Below are 15,700 nucleotides of genomic sequence, written 5' to 3'. Positions count from 1 at the left end.
AGGAACGCTGAGTCAAGCCAGTGTGGCAGGAGTGGAGTAAATGTGGGAAGAGTGGAGGAGGTGAGGGCAGAGGGGAACAGGGATTGTGCAGGGCCTTGCAGGCCGCGGTGAGGACCTTGGCCGTCACCTCGAGTGAGGTGGGAGCCCCAGGAGGGCTCCGAGCAGAGGCTGGATGGGCTCTGACTCAGGTCCTAATAGGATCCCTCTGGCCGCCTCTTGGAAGAGGCTGTTGCAAGCAGACAAGGGCAGGGAACCCAGTGAGGAGGCAACAGCAGTGGTGACAGTAGGTGATGGCAGCTGGACCAGGGTGGTGGCCGTGGGGGTGGGGATAGACTTTGCAGGTGGAACCAGATGCATTCGCAGACGGGCTGCACTTGGTGGGAGGGAAAAGAGGAGTTGAAGGGATCTCTAAGCTTTTCCCTGAGCAGACAAACGATGGGGCTGCCGTGCGTGAGACTGGAAGGCTGCAGGCAGAGTGGGATGGAGAGGCAGAGAGGTTGGAATGAAGACGTGAGACATTTCAGAGGCCAGTGATGAGGCAGACGGCCTGGACCCCGAGGCATACAGGCTCCGGGAGGGAAGTTGGCACAAGTTGTGGACTGTGGTTTTCACCCACCTCCCGGGGCCCCTTATCCTCTCCCCCAACTTCCCCTCACACCCGGGTGGAGCCGGCTTTGTTTGTTTCCCTCCCATCATCCGTTCTATGATGGGGAAGGCTGGTTTTCCCCTAACCCAGCAGACACCTCTTCCCTCTGCCCGTCCCTAACCCTCCTGCCTTGGGAAGCCCCGCGCTGGCCTCCTAAACTGTCCCAGCAGGATGGGGCCCCTGCCACCCATTCATCCAGCCAGATGGGCCCCAAAAGGGGAAGTGGGTCACCCACGGTCACCCGGCACGCGGTCAGCTCGGGACCCAGGGTCTCGTCTTCTCCATGTCCCACCACAGCCCTGGGAGGCTGGGGAAGGAACCGACCATTCTTTTCACATTTCTCACGAGAAAACTGGGGCTCCAGGAGAGGCCCACGCTCACCCGAGACTCTCCACGAATGGGGAAGTCGGGATTGAAACCCAGGTCCTGACCGAAGGATGCCTCTGTTGTAAGCTCCGAGGAGAAGGTAATGGGTGAAAAGAACCCAGTCCCGTCCTCCCAGGACCCGGTAGGGGAGACAGACCTGTCACAGACAGTGACAACCCAGCATTGGTCAGGGATGAGATGAGGGAGCCCAGGAGTCTGGGTTGGGGGATGCCTGACCCAGCCGGGGGGTCAGGGAGGACCTCCTGGAGGAGGGGATGGCTCACTGAGACCTAGAGGATGAAAGGGAGGTGATAAATGCAAATGTTCCAGGCAGACGGAACAGCATATGCAAAGGCCCAGGATTAAGAGGGAACCTGGGGGGCTTCCCTGGTGGCACAGTGGTTAAGAATCCGCCTGCCAATGCAGGGGACATGGGTTCGAGCCCTGGTCCAGGAAGATCCTACATGCCACGGAGCATCTAAGCCCGTGCACCACAACTACTGAGCCTGTGCTCTAGAGCCCGCGTGCCACAACTACTGAGCCCATGTGCCACAACTACTGAAGCCCGCGTGCCTAGAGCCCGTGCTCCGCAACAAGAGAAGCCACTGCAATGAGAAGCCCATGCACCGCAATGAAGAGTAGCCCCCGCTCGCCGCAACTAGAGAAAGCCTGTGCACAGAAACGAAGACCCAACACAGCCAAAAATAAATAAATATAAAAATAAAATAAATTTAAAAAAAAAAAAGAGGGAACCCGGGGACTTCTAAGTCTGACCTTGTCCCTCCTCTGATTAAACTCTCCTATGGCTGCTCTGGCAAACTCTTTAGCCTGGCATTCATTCATTCATTCACTCACTCATTCAAACAAACATTTCCTGGAGTTTGTAGCTAGTGTCAAGCCCTTTGGGGACATAGCCCTCCCCATGGGACTGTGACCCTGACTCGGGGTGTCAGGGAGGGGCTCCTGGAGGAGGAGGATAAGAGATGCTGGGAAAGAGGCAGGGAAGGGTGTTCCAGGCAGAGGGAACAGCCTGTGTGAAGGCCTGAAGGTGAGTTCTGAGCAGGACATGCTCCCAAAACTACTCACGTTCAGCTGAAGCACAGAGTGCTTTGGGAGAGGCTAGAGAGGCCAGCCTCGCAGCCCTTGTGTGGGCTTCCCTCCAAGGCACTGGGGAGCCACGGAAAATTTGTGAGCAGAAGAGAGACAGAAATAAACTTATGTCAGAAAGACACTGCCCCCCAGCCACCTGGAGGATGAACACGATGAAGTCTCAGAATCACAGACGGGTTTCTTTTTTCCGGGGGTGTGGAGGAGGTCTGAAGGAGGGGGTCCTGACCTTCCGGGGGCCCTCCTCCAGCTCTGAATGGGAGGCCTGGTCTGAAGCAACCACTAGGTGGCGCCAGGATCCCACCAGCCAGGTCTGAGCTCACACAGGGGGGTCAGGCCCAGAGCCCAGCAGAACTGCCTCTGGGTCCAAGAAGCAAATTCCACATGTCCTTTGCCTCTGTGTCCCTTGGTCCTGCCCCCTCCAGAGCTGGGGCTTGCTAATGGTGGCATTTCAAGCATTCAGGTGCTGCCTGGAACCCAGGGACTCGGGAAAGGGCTGGCTGAGCTGCAGCAGACATCCTTTATCTCTCCTCACGTTGGAAGCTCAGACTGGAGCCTCTTGTTTCCCACTTCGGGGTCATGGAGGACTGGGGGGATTCTTACCGCCCCCATCAGACTGGGGCTACCTGTCTCCTCCCTCGGATTAGAAACTCATCATCTCACACATCAGAATGGGTCCTCCTTACCTTCCCCCAACAGACGGGAAAACCAGACTAGACACCTGTTCTCCACCCAGGGAAATGGGGCTTATCTTCTCTATCTTATTTGGGAAATCCTGTCTCTCTCATCAGACTTGATGGGGGTGCTTTATCGTCCCCAGCAAGCTGGAGCTCCTTGTCGTCACCATCAGACTTGGGAAACTGGCTCCCAGTTAGACCAGAGGGGAAGATTCTTCTGTTGTTGCAGGTCCTTCTTCCGTCCATCGAAGGAGCCATGCCCATTTTACTGAGAGGTAAACTGAGGCACAGAGCAGCAAGACAGCACAGCCCGGTCGAGCTGCAGACGCTCGCCTTCCCCCTTTGCTCCCTTCTCCGCACCTACCCTTTGCCCTCCCTCTGCGCCCTGGGTAACTCCCCTGGCACTGAGAGTAGGGGAATTTTGCCCACAGGCCCTTGCACCGCTTGCCCGCCTTTTATTGGCGCGGGCAGGCGGCTGGGGATAAAGTCCAGAGCTGGGCTTGGGGCTCAGGCTACGGAGGGGGGGAGAGGTGGCGGCTTAACCCCGCCAGAGGACGCCCCTGGAGGGCAGCAGGGTGGGTGGGGGATGGGCAGGGCCTCATCCTGGTCTCGTGGAAGGAAAGAGTGTGGGTTCAATTCTCCCCACCCTTTCCCAACTGTGTGGCCTTGGACTGGGAACTTTGCAGCCTCTCCAAGCCTGTTTCCCCAGCTGTGAAAAGGGGATGCTTCTGTGGGTGTTGTGAAGACTCTCTGAGTTCGTACATGAGAAACCCTTGGGACAGTGGCATGGTGACCCCGGAAGCCAGCATGGACCCCACCATCTGCCTTCCCCAGGAGGTTGCCTCCTAAATCTCTGGAATTGATCCTCTTCACTCCTCCTTCACACACCCTCCCAACCCAAGCCACCTGCTGTCTTGAGGCACAGCCAGTCCCCCTGCACAGCCAGAGGGGTCTTTCTGAAACTCAGTCCTTGGGCATTCCCTTTGGTCTAGTGGTTAGCGCTCCACGCTTCCACTGCAGGGGGCACAGATTCAATCCCGGGTCAGGAAACTGAGATCCCACAAGCCACTCGAAGTCTGGCAAAAAAAAAACCATACAACCAAACAAAATTCAACCCTGACCCCTGCTTAGAACCTGCTATGGCTCCCCAGTACTCTCGAGAGAAAGCCCAAGGGCTGCACCTCAGCTCCAGGCCTCCTGGGCACTGTGTGGCCTGACCACTGCTTGTCTCCACCCTCCTTTCTATTTTTCTGAAAGATCCTGGTGTTCTCCTCTTTCAAGCACTTCCCCAGCTGCTTTAGGTCTCAGCTGAAACATCAAGGCCCCAAGGATGTCTTCCCCGATCTCCACAAACCAGGCCTGGTCCTCTCATTCCTCCCTCTCCTGGTTCCCTGTACCTCTCCACACAGCCCCTATCACAGGTAGAAATAAGATGTATTGGGGTGTCCACCTTCAAAGTTGCCTCTGAATTCATTCACTTCTCCCCATCACCACTGCCTGCATCCTGGCCCAGCCACCATCACATCGCCTATGGCCTGGACCATTGCAGTCTTCTCCGCACTGGGCTCCCTGCCTCTGTCCTTGCCCCCCGCCCCCATGCAGCCAGAGGGACCCTGTTAAATCCTCAGTCAGATCACGTCCATCCCCTGCTCAGGACCCTCCCATGGCTCCCAGGTCCCTCTGAGTAAAAGCCAAAGTCCCTGTAGTGAATCACAAGACCCAAATGATCTGTTCAACCCTCCCTCCTGCCCTCATCTCCCCAATCTCACTTCCACTCTCCCCTCTGCTCACTGAACTCCAGCCACACTGGCCTCAGTCAGCACAATCCACCTCAGGGCCTTTGCACTTTCTGTTCCCTCAGCCTGGCACGTTCTTCCCCCAGATGCCCATATGGCTCCTTCTCTCCCCTCCCAAATGTCACTCCTTACATGGGCCTCTGGATTTAAAAAACACTTCAAACCACTGCCCATCTCTCCCCCGCCAACCCAGTCCCTTGACAGCTTTTCTTCTCCACAGCAAATACTTGACATTGTTTATATTTTCCTTGTCGTACTGACGATCTGTCTTGAGAACTAGACTCTGACTCCCCAATCACCAGACCTTATTTGTTCACCGCTAGAACAAGGCCTGAAATACCTGTTGGTGGAATAAATGGATTGCGTGCATCTATTTTGAACCTGTAAGACATTCACAAGTTTCCAAATCCAAAAAGCACAAAATGGTAGTGACCCCTGCCCCTAACATGACCCCTGCCCCTCCCCCCCGTGTTGTTCCCACCTCCCAGTTTCTTGTGTTTTATCCCAGAGGTAGTCTACGCACGGACAAGAAAATATGTAGACCTATGTCCTCCCCCTCCCCTCTTTCCACAAACGGCACACACTCTTATCCTGTTCTGCACTTTCCTCCTAGCAATACATCAAGGGGAGCACACCACATCAGTCCAGAATCGCTTCCTCATTCTTTTTTTCTTTTTAAGCAACTGCATGCGTGGTGACCAAGGGGGAAAGAGCTTTTGTTGCAATCATTGTTTTCCAGGAGCGGTGTGGCTTGGTGGCCAAGCCCTCAGATCCGTCTCAGAGCCGGACTCACATCGTGGTTCTGCAATCAGATCTCTCACGCCCTGCTGCTGGGCATGCAAACCAGAGTAGCCACTTTGGAAGACAGTTTGCCAATCTCCCCAGAGGTTAAGTATACACTTCTCATGTGACCCAGCAATTTCATTCCTGGGTACTTACCCAAGAGAAATAAAAACCTCTGGACACACAAAAAAAAAACCTGTATGTGCATGTTTCTAGCAGCTCTTTTCAGAATCAGCCAACAGCTGGAAACAGCCCAGAGGCTCTTCAGCTGGTAGATGGAGAAGCAAACTGTGATCTATCCACACATGGCAATAAAATGCAACACGCTTCTGATATGCCAACCTGAGTGAATCGCAGATGCATTAAACTGAGCCAAAGAAGGGAGACTCAGAAGTCGCTATTATTTCATTTACAAGACATTCTGAAAAAGGCCACTCGATAGTGACAGAGAGCAGATCTATGGTTGTGAGGGTGGGGTGGGGGAAGGATGTGACCACAGAGGGCCAGCAGGAGGGGATTTGGGGGGTGATGGAAACCATCTGCATTTTGATTCCGGCGGTGACTACTGCATGCGTGTCACAAAGCTTATAGAACAGTAGAGAGAAAAGAGTGAATTTTACTGTATGCGAATTCTTTCATGAGTTTTTCTAAAAGGGTACATAAGGTATGATCCCATTTATATGACATTCTGGAAAAGCAAAACTATAGGAATAAAAAAACAGACCAGTGGCTGCCAGGGTTTGGGGATGAAGGGAGGATTTGACTGCCAAGGGGAATAGGGGTAGTTTTGGGGCGATGGAATTCTCCTATATCTTGCTTGTGATGCGATAATACGACTATCAACTTTTATCAGAACCCGTCCTTGGTACACACTTAAAATGAGTGCATTCTATTGTATCTCTTGTATTGTAAATTACACCTCAATAAAGTTTGTTTTTTTTGTTTATTTATTTATTTAGTTAGTTTTTGGCTGCATTGGGTCTTCGTTGCTGCGCACGGGCTTTCTCTAGTTGCATTGAGCGGGGGCTACTCTTTGTTGTGGTGTGCTGGCTTCTCATCGCAGTGGCTTCTCTTGTTGTGGAGCACGGTCTCTAGGCATGCGGGCTTCAGTAGTTGTGGCACGTGGGCTCAGTAGTTGTGGCTCGCAGGCTCTAGAGCACAGGCTCAGTAGTTGTGGCGCACGGGCTTAGTTGCTCCGTGGCATGTGGGAATCTTCCCGGACCAGGGCTCGAACCCGTGTCCCCTGCACTGGCAGGCGGATTCTTAACCACTGCGCCACCAGGGAAGTCCCCTCAATAAGGTTTTAAAAATCCTATCTCCCACTGCCCTTCCCTGACTGTGGGACCTTAGGCAAAGCCCCTAACCTCTCTGTGCCTCCGGTGAAGGAGGAGGGATTCGGGGAGGAGGTGGGTGCTGAGGTCTCCGGTCTCACCGTGGGTACACAGGTACACAAGCACACGCAAGAAATGTTTACAAACAAAACAGAAGGGCTTTATAAGGCTTTAGGGTGAAACTGGGGGCAGACAGCTGAGCCGCTGACAATGGCTCCTGTGTCTCAGGAGGGCAGGTCCTGGGCTGAGCACTGTCAGGCCTTACCTGAGTCCCTTTGAACCACTGGGCACTCCTTGTTGACCTAGAAAAGCGAGGAGAGCCATCCCTGGGTCCCAGAGGGATGGCATCAGGGGTGCACAATTAAGAGCATTGTAAGAAAGTCTTTTTCAATAGTCAGATGGAGCTGACAGATCAGGTCCCTTCAGTCTCAGCTGTTCGGGAAAGAGTTTGGGTATGTACAGCCCCTTGCCTGCCCTCACAGTCTCACACGTAGGGGAGATTGATCTGCCCCGAGACACTGACATCCCGGAATGGCTGGGACTTCGGCTGTGGAATCCAGAGGGGGGCACGACCCAACCTATGGAGAGAAATCAGGGAGGGCTTCCTGGAGGACAGCCTGCCAGAGCTGAGCCCTGATATGTTGATTGAACATCTGCTGTGTGCCCTGGTTTGGATCTCAGTGCGAGAGATGGATTTTTGAGGCTGAAGTGAAAGGGGCGTGTGTGGGCAGGAGGGTGAGGGGAAAGGCCGCTGCTGAAAGCTGGGGTGTGGGTGAGGGCAGAGCAGTGGGAGATAAGGCAGGAGGGAGGTGGTGCCTGGTTCAGGGCCTCTGGGGCAGGAGCCTGGACTTTCTCCCACTCACGCCCCAGGCAGGAATAGCTCTCTCAAAATCCATCCATGTGTGCAGGGAGGACGAGGCGGGAAGAGGCCAGAAGGGTGAGTGGAAGCGATGGGAATCAGGTGGCTGTCAGAGCCACATGGAGAAGCAGGTACAAGTAGGATGAGAAGGCAGAGGCCTTGTCTTTTAGGTCCCACCTGAGACCCTTCCGAGAGCTAGGAGGCCTCTGCCAATGGAGCTTCCTCGTTTCTAAAGCATGAAAGCAGTGAGTCTCACGTTTGTCAAAGATGCTTTTTTTTTTTTTTTTTTTTTTTTGCGGTACACGGGCCTCTCACTGCTGCGGCCCCTCCCATTGCAGAGCACAGGCTCTGGACATGCAGGCTCAGCGGCCATGGCTCACGGGCCCAGCCGCTCCGCGGCACGTGGGATCCTCCCGGACCGGGGCACGAACCCGTGTCCCCTGCATCGGCAGGCGGACTCTCAACCACTGCACCACCAGGGAAGCCCCAAAGATGCTTTTTGATCATTCTTTAGTTCCTAAGACTCTCTGCCCTGATCATTCTTCATGACTTAAATCCTGTTCGTCTTTGCTCCTAAAGTTCCACCGTGGCAAGTATCTTGGATCCTTGGAGTCTCAGATTCATTCATTCAGTAAATATTTATTGAGCCTCTATCCTGTGTGAGGTGACAAACACAGAAAAGAACAAAATGGATGAAATTCCTGCCTCAGGGGAAACCACACTTCCCCAGCGTTCACTATGCACTTTCATCCTGTCCCCAACCTTATGAGTTAAAGACATGAGCAATCCCCGTTACTCAAAGGAGGAAACTGAGGCACAGGATTCTGGAATGCCTTGTTCCTAAAAGTCTGGGACTCTAGAATTCTTCGCCCCTAAGATTCTAAGGTCCCAGAGCTGTTGTTGTTTTTTTAAATTGAAGTATAGTTGATTTCCAATGTTGTGCTAATTTCTTCCATACAGCAAAGTGATTCAGTTATACACATTTATATATATTCTTTTCCAGATTGTTTTCCATTATGGTTTATCTAAGGAGCTGTGTGCTTGGATTCAAGTGGACAGTGGACTCAACCTCATTAAGGAGTGAGGAATTGCAAATTATACCCACTATGAGATTCACACACAGGCACGAATACCGGGATGACTCGTATTTTCAAAGTCTGGCCAGATCCAGTGCTGACAAGGATGTGGGGCAAGGAGAACTCACAGCAGACACTGGAGATGGGAGTGAAACTTGGTGCAAAACTGTCTGACTGTATCTTCCACAGCTGGACATCTGCACACCCTATGCCCCAACAATTCCACTCTTGGATTCTGGGGGAAAATGCGTGTACTCATGGGTGCCAGGAGACGCACATTGTCGAAAGAGGCAGAATCTGGAGACCACTCATAGACCCATCAACAGGACAATGGATTCACAAACTGTGGTTTTCCATGCAAGAGAGAGATACACTGTCATGGAAATGAAGGCAATCCAACAGACGTAAGAATATGAGTGAACGTCACAGACATAATAAGATTGAGTACGAGAAGCCAGACCTAAGGTTCAAAACTGTGGGGATGGGGGGAAGGGGTGGGATAAATCAGGAGTTTGGGATTAACGTATACACACTGCTATATATAAAATAGATAACCAGCAAGGACCTACTGTATAGCACAGGGAACTATACTCAATATTTTGTAATAACCAATAAGGGAAAAGAATCTGAAAAAGAATATATATATATATATATCTGAATCACTTTGCTGTACACCTGAAACTAACACAACATTGTAAATCAACTCTACTCCAATATAAAATAAAATAAAATAAAAATAAATAAAATAAAAATTTTTTTTTAATTAAAAAATATTTAAATAATAAAAAAATAAAGAAAAGAAATACAGTTGACGTTTGTAAACCGACCTAATATTCTAAGACTTGCTGAATTATTATGGTGGCTTTTCCTAGATATGGGATTTTCTATGTACACAACCATGTCTTATGTGAATAAAGACAGTTTCAGTCCTGCAAAATAAATAAATAAATGAATTCAAAACTGTAGTGGTCAAGTGTGTATTCACAGGTAGTAAAAGGAAAGCAATAAAAGCATAAAAGAATGAGTTACCTTGGGCTTCCCCGGGGCGCAGTGGTTAAGAATCCGCCTGCCAATGCAGGGGATACAGGTTCGAGCCCTGGTCCGGGAAGATCCCACGTGCGGCAGAGCAACAAAGCACGTGTGCCACAACTACTGAGCCCGCAAGCCACAACTACTGAAGTCCGTGCACCTAGAGCCAGCCCATGCTCCGCAACAAGGGAAGCCACCACAGTGAGAAGCCCACGCACTGCAGTGAAGAGTAGCCCCTGCTCGCCACAACTAGAGGAAACCTGAGAGCCTCAACAAAGACCCAACGCAGCCAAAAATAAATAAGTAAAATTTTAAAAATCTAAAAAAAAAAAAGAATGAGTTACCTTGAGAGGAGGGAGAGGCAAGTGAGCTCTGAAGAGGCTTCTGAGGAAATGGCAGAACCATTTCTGAGCCTAACCGTTCACAAAATGGAACATTCTATGTCATGCAATTCTCCACATTATGGTCCATCATTTTAAAATATATATTCTTTTTCATCCCACGATTCCACACCTCTCCGTTCCTCAGATGACTTGGTTCTCCAGGGGGCAAAATTCCTGAGGCTGGGGCAGGAGGGTGCGGTGAGAAGCCATAGAAGAGAATTTGGGATCTGAAACACACGATACAATTTGATTTTCCCAGAAGCGAGCGAATGTCCTGTGACCGTGTGACCACAGGAGGCCAAAGTGACAAGTTCAGAGGTGGGTAATGTCCAAAGGAGATGCCACAAGCCAACCCTCACTCCCACCTCCCACAGTAAGCCTGACAGTAAGAGGTCTCGTGTACCCCAGCTGTCACCAGCCAGCCCAGAGCCGGGGCTCCAGGGGACCAGCCCCAGTCTTTCAGATGTAGAAACCGAGCCTGCCCAGGGTTGAGCAGCTGGGAGGCTTCAGTGCAGTGATTTGCTCGCTCCCAGCCTGCGACCTGATTCCATGGGGCAGGAGGGGTTGTGGAGACACGCCCGCCCCATCCTCACTCTTGTGGGAAAGCGCTACAGGGCAGGGGTGGCCCAGACTGGGACAGCGGTTGGGGCCAGGGAAGGTGAGTCCACCGGGGCCCCTGCTCAAATGAGGAAGGGCCTGGCGTGACCTGCTTTTCCAGGAGCCTGGGGAACTTTCGCATCTGTGTTTTTACGCTGTGGTGGCTGCAGGGGAGGTTGTGGCCTCGGGCTGGGGAGGCACCGATTTCCAGGGAAAAGGCCAGCTTTTCAGGGAAGGTGCTGTCCCTTCCTCAGAGATGGGCTCTGTGCTCTGCCCTGGGAAGGTGGGCTTGGGAAGGAGGGGGTTCATCCAGGGAGGGTCATCTATCTCAGGGAGTGGCTGGGCTGATGGGTGACGCAGACACCAGCTTCCTCCTGGGTAATTCATAGCTTGCCCTTCAATACCGGGGACGAGACGGAATCTCATTAAGTGCTCCTAGTAAGATGGCCGATTCAAGCTACACCACTCAGTGAGCTAATCTGATGGAAGAGGCAGGACCCAGAGGGCCAGACCAGGCTCAGAGGGTAAAGCACTTGGCAAGGGCCACAGGGCTGGAAACGGGCAGAGTGGAAGGTAGACCCAGAGTCGATTCGTCTCACTCCTTACAGATGAGGATGACGGAGACAACAGTGCTGAAGGCGCTATTGCTAACTCACTGGATCCTCTAGGCCATCATGTTATCATCGCCATGACTCAGAGGGGGAAACTGAGGCCAAGAGAGATCAGACGCCACTCCAAAGCCACTCAGGCTGAGCTGATACTCACACTCAGGTTGTCTGACTCCAAAACCGATTGTCGTGGATGGGGTCCCCCAGACAGCAGATACTTACAATTAGGAAGGCAAAATGTGTATGAGAAAAGGGGGTGGGGGAAGCAAAATTGGGGAGGGGGAACATCAGGCCATGATGCCAGCCCCAGGGGGAGCCCCTGAAGCAAAGACTGCCCATGAGAGGAATCCCACAGTGGGTGGAAATGGCCAGACCCTCCGACCCTGCCTGGCTCTGTTAATGGCCAGAGGTTGCCCAGTAGACCGTGTCCCCAGTTGGCAAGCTGAGGCAGACCAAGCTGAAGGAGGCAACTGTTAGCCAACTGCACACCTGGCAGCTGGGCCACAAGTCCTTTCTTAAAAGAAGATCCAAGCAGCGCGCCTCTGTGGCAGCCCTCCCATACCCTATATTAATAACAGCAATTGTTTGAAAATAACAGCTTCCATTTACTGACAACTTACTCCACGCCAGCCTGTGCCAACGTGTGTTCATTCATTTGACCCTCACGACCATCCTGTGAGATGTGTGCTGGTTTTACCCCATTTTATAGATGAGGAAACTGAGGCTCAGAGAGGGTAAGTCACTTGCCGAGAGTCACACAGCTGCTAAGTGGCAGAGCTGGGGTTTGAACCCACACAATTAAAGCATGAGCCCCATTTACAGATGAGGACACTGAGGCTCAGCATTATACCTCCTGACTGTCCACCATCAGCTCACTGGGACCCCTCTGCCCTACACCTGACCTTCCCAGAACCTGACCACCCCCCCTACCCCCGCCCAGGGCAGATGCTGATATCCACAAACCTCTCCCACCACATCGCCCCTGTCTGATCAAGGCAGTGAATGCCGGGGAGGGTGTCCAGTCTCAAAGCCCGCCTGGAGAGGATGTTGCAATCCTCTGACTCAGCAAAGTGCGTGCAGACCCAGCAAGAGGGAGAAAAGGGAAGATTAAGTCTTGGCCCAAGCCCCAGATGGGCTGATCCCGCCTAGTGCCAGGGATTCCAGTAGCCTCCAAGGCCCCAGGGTGGGGAGGAACCAGGAGGTGCAGGGCATGCTCCAGGAAGCTGGCCTGCACTCACCCCTGGGGGTGGGGTGGAGCCTCGGAGAACAGAGCTGCCTGCCAACCCGGGGTGGACTTGCAGCCCAGAGCCCAGACGGGAGGCTGTGTGACCTTGGGCAAGTCCCTTCCCATCCTGATCACCATCTCTGTTTTCCTCTGTCTGCAAAATTCACTTGCTCTCCCCAAGCCTCTCTTAAAGCTAACTTGATTCCTTCCTGCTGCAATATGACCTTCTCTCCACTGGCTCAACCCTCCCTGGCCTGCAGAAGAGCACTGTAGGGAGAGTGTAGACCCCAGGGCCCGTGACCTTGCCTCTCCTGTGCCTGAGTTTCCCCATCTAAACCATTTCTTCCCAGGAAGTGTCTAGAATTAGAGCCGAGAGGGAAGGCCTGCGGTCTCTGGGACCCCTCCCAGGTAAGTGGTGCAGGAACCAGGATGCTGGGGTCACAGAGACCTGGTTTAAAGACATGACTCCCCCTGTCTCTCACATTTCCCTAGACAGTGACTTCACTCCTTTGTGCCTGTTTCTTTCTCTGTAAAATAGGGATTTTCGTTGACTTTTCCTCACAAGGTGTCAAGAGAATGAAGTGGGTCAGTTCCTAGTGGGAGCTCAGCTAGACTGAATATGTCCATCTTGTCTCATCTCTGGGTGGAAAACGGTGACAAGAAAGACCTGGCCTGGTGGGTGAAGGCAGGCAACGTGGAGACGAGAACAGATATCATTCATTCATTCAGCCATTCATTCTGCACACCTGGTCTCAATCTGCTCAGCAGTCCTGAGAGGCAGAAGCTGTTATCATCCCCAACCATAAAGTCACGACAAAGGCACAGAGAGGGAAAGCTACCTATCCAAGGTCACACAGCCAGCACATGGCAGAGCCAGGGCTCCAACCCATGTCTCTAAGCCCAGCATGTTGAATCCTAATTTCCTCAATGAAATGGGTCCTGCCGTTGAAAATCTGGGTTAACTGATAATAATAATAATCATTGTTATTATTCCTATGCCAAGTTATAACAGGAAGAATGACAATCGCCGTTACGCTGTATTGAGCACTTCATAATTCAGGACCTACAGAATGGAAGCGTATTTTCTTGGTTTAGTCTGTTTTATAAATGAGGAAGCTGGGAGTCCGTAAGGTTAGATAACTGCTGCAAGTGACAAAGCTAATGAAAGCCCGAGACAGGACTTATACCCAGGTCTCAGTCAGAAGCAAAGAGGAGAAGGCCCAGGAATGAAGCCAAGAGGAACTTAGGGTCTGCCCAGCCCAATCTTCTCCTCTTAGGAGGAACTGAGCTCTCCCCCACCCCGACCCCACCAAGAGCAAGGAAGCTGTCCCAGGATTGCAGCCTTCTAGCTAGGACTTCATTTCCCTCTTGGGACCTTGAACAGGTATAATCGTGGCCCTTCCTCCCCCAGGGACGTCTGGGGAAGGACAAGGGGAGAAGAAGCAGTAGGAGGCAGGAGATCTGAACAGGTACAAAGGGTGGCCTGTGTGAGGGAAAGTGGTTAGACACCAGGCAGGACTTCCGGGCCTTCTCTGGGAAGTTTCTGGGACTCATCCAGGGGCCGCCCCTACCGGTGGGGGACCTCCAGAGCTCAAGGCCCAGAGAGGGGAGACCCTGGTCCTTCCCACTGAGGGCACAGGGGGCAAGGGGAGAAAGGAGGGGGGAGCCATCCTGGTTCCTCATCCTCCGTTCCCGACACTGGAGGGAGGCAGCTGTGGGAGCTGGGACTTTCCTGAGCAGCAGAAGATTCTGGGAAATCAGAGACAGCTGCGGGGCGGTGCTGACTCCAGGCCTCCCTTCTCCTCCCCCCGCCACCCTCAGACCCTCTTCAAACCTCCTCTTCCCTCAGAGCTTTCATCCTCCAACCGCCGCCCCCACTCTCTCCTCTTCCCTCAGAGCCACCGTCCTCACTTGGTCCTTCTCAGACCTTCTCCTTCTCCCTCAGACCCTCACCTCCTCCCTCAGACTCTTTTATCCCTCCTCCATCCTCAGACTCAGAACCCCCAGCGCCCTCTCTCTCAGCCCCTCCAAGCCCCTGTGGGCCGAGCGCAGACACCCCCTTCCCCCTATCTGGGCCCACAGCCATTTCTCCACCGGCCGCAAGGGAGCCCGGGAGTGGGAGGGCCTTGGGCAGCCGTCCAGCACCACTTCCTAGGGCCATCACCTTGACGAGCCCCGCTGCTCCGAGGCTCAGCTGCCCTCTGTACAGCAGGGCAGTGCTCTACATCCCAGCCCTCCCCTGTGTTTGAGAGTCCCGGGAGGTGAGGGCTGGGTAGGCGGGGACCCCAGACTTACCACCCTAATTCCCTCACCTTTTCCCTTGTAGCCACAACTCTGCGGGCAGGGGGTGACATCAGTCCCATTTTCCAGAAGAACAAACTGAGTCTCAAGAGAAATGACCTGTCTCAGGTCCACTGTCAACAAGGGGTGGAAGTGGGACTTGAACCCAGGTCTTGCCCCCAGATGCTCTCCCATTACAGGCGGCCGAGGGGGAGATCCAAAGAGGCAGAAAGGAGAGAAGGGGGAAAAGGGTGAGGCTTCTGTCAGCCCACAGCTGCTCCTCACATCCCGGTTAACGATCCACTGGGGTGGGGCCCCAGTCTCGGGCAAAGTCCCTTCCTGAGAACCGGGGGCCCACACCCATTTTCAGGGTCCCAGGAAGGGGAGACGAGGCGCAGCCAGAGATCGGGAGACAAAAATATGGGACGGGGCTGGAGACAGAGAGAGGGAGGCCAGGGATGAAGAGGCAAAGACATGAGGAGACACACAGAACCAGGGAGACCCTGCGAGCCGCCTGGACAGACCCGAGGTGCAGCACCCATTCCCTCGCCCCCTTAGGTCCCCAAAGCCTTCCGCTCCGCCTCCGGTAACTCCGTGACCGGCACTCAACCCCAGCGACGGCCCCGCCTCCAGGGAAATCCGGGAAAGCCCCGCACGACTGGGGCCCCTCCCCGGGGCGGGGAGAAGGGAGGCCGGGGAGGGGACACGGGAGAAGCCCGCCTCTGCCCTTCCCTCCCCCCGCTTACACCACCCCGCCCAGCCACCCGCAGCTCCTGCCTGCCTCTGAGTCATGCCCCCAACCAGCCTGGCCTGTTCCCCACCCACCAACCCCGCCCGGGATGGGAGCGGGACGTGGGGCAGAAGGGGAGCCAGACGGCCCCCGTCTCCTGGGCCCGGGCTTTGGTCGCTGTGACTCTGGTCTTGCGGCCCTGCGGCT

The 15,700-nt window shown here is 53.6% G+C and overlaps 1 long non-coding RNA gene across 1 annotated transcript; it reads right to left on the bottom strand.

Annotated features, from left to right (window-relative positions):
- Positions 1-6,844: 6,844 nt before the first annotated feature.
- On the bottom strand, positions 6,845-15,439 carry LOC137214374 (uncharacterized). The gene is made up of 4 exons (XR_010938875.1): positions 14,796-15,439; positions 11,416-11,475; positions 10,015-10,280; positions 6,845-8,220 (listed from the first exon to the last, which is right to left on the bottom strand). It is a non-coding gene; the product is annotated as an uncharacterized lncRNA (long non-coding RNA).
- Positions 15,440-15,700: the final 261 nt, after the last annotated feature.

This window comes from Pseudorca crassidens, chromosome 20, assembly GCF_039906515.1.
Source record: "Pseudorca crassidens isolate mPseCra1 chromosome 20, mPseCra1.hap1, whole genome shotgun sequence".
NCBI lineage: Eukaryota > Metazoa > Chordata > Mammalia > Artiodactyla > Delphinidae > Pseudorca > Pseudorca crassidens.
Note: the sequence above shows the minus strand (reverse complement) of the source record. Positions and strands in the feature narration are given on the sequence as shown.